Genomic DNA, 2,594 nt, shown 5'->3' on the forward strand with positions numbered 1-2,594 from the left:
TAGTAAGCCCCTTATACCCATTCCCTAGCTCAATAATTATCATTTCATGGCCAATCTCATTTCATCAACACTCTGACCTATTCCTCCCCTCCCTGAACAGGATGATTTTTGAAGTAAATCCCAGACATCATGTGATATCATCCACAAACACTTCAGTATGTCTTTCTTAAAAATACTCATAGCAGGGCCAGCAGTTAGTGTAATGGCTATGTCGCTGGACTCCCATGTAGTCGAACGCGGTTCGAGTCCTGGACCCAGTGGCTTAAACTCACGCTGGGCACGTGTGCATGCGTGCCCAAGATCCCAAGAGGAGAATGGAGGAGAAGGGATTGTGGCATGGCCATCCCCTCTGGGGGGTGATTTCTCGCTATCTATCTCTCTGTCTCTGTCTGTCTGGTGAGCACACGCACCCTATAGTAAAAACCTCTCCAAAAAAACAACACACAAAAAAAATACTTATAGCATAACCATTTAAAATGATCTCATCTTTAAAAAGTTGACACTAGGCATTTAATGCCATCAAATACCTATAGTAAGAATTTAAATCTCAATTCTTTCCTTGTTTATAGTTGATTGGTTGAAATAAGGATCCAAAAAAGTAGACCCAACAAATGATAGATTCTACCTCAAATCACCATAGGAAGATGTCAACCAGGCAACTGAAATTTTGGGTCTAAAACTCAAGGAAGAAGAGGTCAGAAGTGTAAATTAGGCCGGCCAGCAGGTCGCATAGTGATTGGGGCACTGGACTCCCACATGGCTAGCTATGGTTTGAGTCTCAGACTGGCAGCTTGCTTTCTCCCTCTCTCTCTCTGTTTCTCTGTTTCTCTCTCTCCCTCTCATGAGTGCACATGTCCTATAGCAAATTTAAAAATAATAATAATAAAGTTTAATAAATATTTTTTAAAGAAGTATAAATTAGGAAATCATCTTCCCAGAGGGAATGGCTGAAGCTATTTGAATAGATGAAACTGTTTTGCAGATATCATATGCTGAGAATATAGAAATAAAAAATAGTCCAAAAATAGAACTCTGGGGACAAGTACATTCTGTGAAGGAGAGAGACACCAAGGATGAGGAGAGAGTAGTTTGAGAAAGAAGTTGAAGACAAAAACAAAAGAGAGTTGTAACTGAAACTAAGAAGTGAAAGCACTTCATGGAGAGAGGACTTGTTTTCCACCAAAAGAGCCTTAGGCTAGGATTTAGTCTCTGCCCTGTTGTGTTACCTTCAATGGGTTTAAGGTTGAGCAAGTTCCTTAATTAAGCTCAAGAGTCTTCAAATGTAAAAATTGGATAAAACCAGTCCTTCTGGTTAAAAAGCAGTGGTGGGGAACACATGAGAACATATGCGATGGAGGCCTATGTTGATTGTAAAGCACTGAACAAATATTTTTATGAATAACATGACAAATAACTTGAAAGAAGGATTTAAAAGTTCTCAATATTGAAACATCCTAAATTGATTGATTGATTTTAGAGTTTAGCGTTGGTTCAATTGTATCTTCTTCTAACAGATTTTTTTTTTGGTAGAGGTTTTTGCCCTAGGGAGCATGTGCTCACTGGAGAGAGATAGAGATGGTGAGAGGGAAAGTGAGAAATCACTCCCTGGGGATGATGGCCATGCCACAATCCCTTGTCCTCCATTCTCCTCCTGGGATCTTGGACACATGCACACACACACACTTGGCGTGATTTTCAAACCACGGAGTCTGGAACCCGAACCATGGTTGGCCATGTGGGAGTCCAGCAATGTAACTGCTATGTCATCTGCTGGCCCACTAATCCAGATTCTTATGTACATGATGCTGGAAAACAAATTCCTGCTCTGCCCACAGCTCGATCATTGAGAAAAATCACGTGCTCTAATACCCAAGAGCTTCACTCTGTTTATTTCTTTCCAATCTTACAAATGTTCTATGGGGCCTGTTTGGGGTCATCAATACCAGCTACTTTCTGCCCACCGGAAGCAGACAGACATGAAGACCAGAGCCCAGGGTTCTTGCTAACAAGCCTCCTCCCTCCACAGTCTTCTTGAGCAAGCAACAAAATAGCTCTGTACAGCCTGGAGCTCAGGCAGTCAACTAGGGCCATGGAGGCCTGTACATACTTGTAGTTTGCCCCGGCAGTGTGCCACCACCCTGCAGGCACTGCCCTGCCCCAAAATATGAACTGCTTCATGAATTTAGATGTCATCCTTGTGCGGGGGCCAAACTAGTCTTCTCTGTGTTTTAGAATGTATGGTGCCGAAGCAAGCATGGGAATTCCTGAATTTAAAAGGTCACTATTCTTCGAGAATTAGATTATAATAGCTAGCTTTTACTGAGCATCTACTGTGTACCGGGCACTGATACCTTAACTCATTTAGTCCTCAGAAAAACCTCATGAGATAGGTACTATTACTAGACTCGTTTCAGAGGAGGAAGCTTAAGATTTAGAGAAGTAAACTAAAGGTCACACAGCTACAAAGTGGCAGAACTAGATCTCAAAATCAATTCTTTCCTAACCCTGAGTCTGAGCTCTTAATCACTACACTAAACTTCCTCTTAAAAATATGCCTTGGGAGGCCAGCAGGTGGTGTAATAATTGGAGCTCTG

General features: G+C 41.8%; 1 pseudogene; it reads right to left on the bottom strand.

Moving 5' to 3' along the window:
- Positions 1 to 2,158: 2,158 nt before the first annotated feature.
- LOC114007175 (uncharacterized) lies at positions 2,159 to 2,256 on the bottom strand (annotated as a pseudogene).
- Positions 2,257 to 2,594: the final 338 nt, after the last annotated feature.

Source organism: Tupaia chinensis, unplaced genomic scaffold (assembly GCF_000334495.1).
Source record: "Tupaia chinensis unplaced genomic scaffold, TupChi_1.0 Scaffold000135_1, whole genome shotgun sequence".
Taxonomy (NCBI): Eukaryota; Metazoa; Chordata; class Mammalia; order Scandentia; family Tupaiidae; genus Tupaia; species Tupaia belangeri.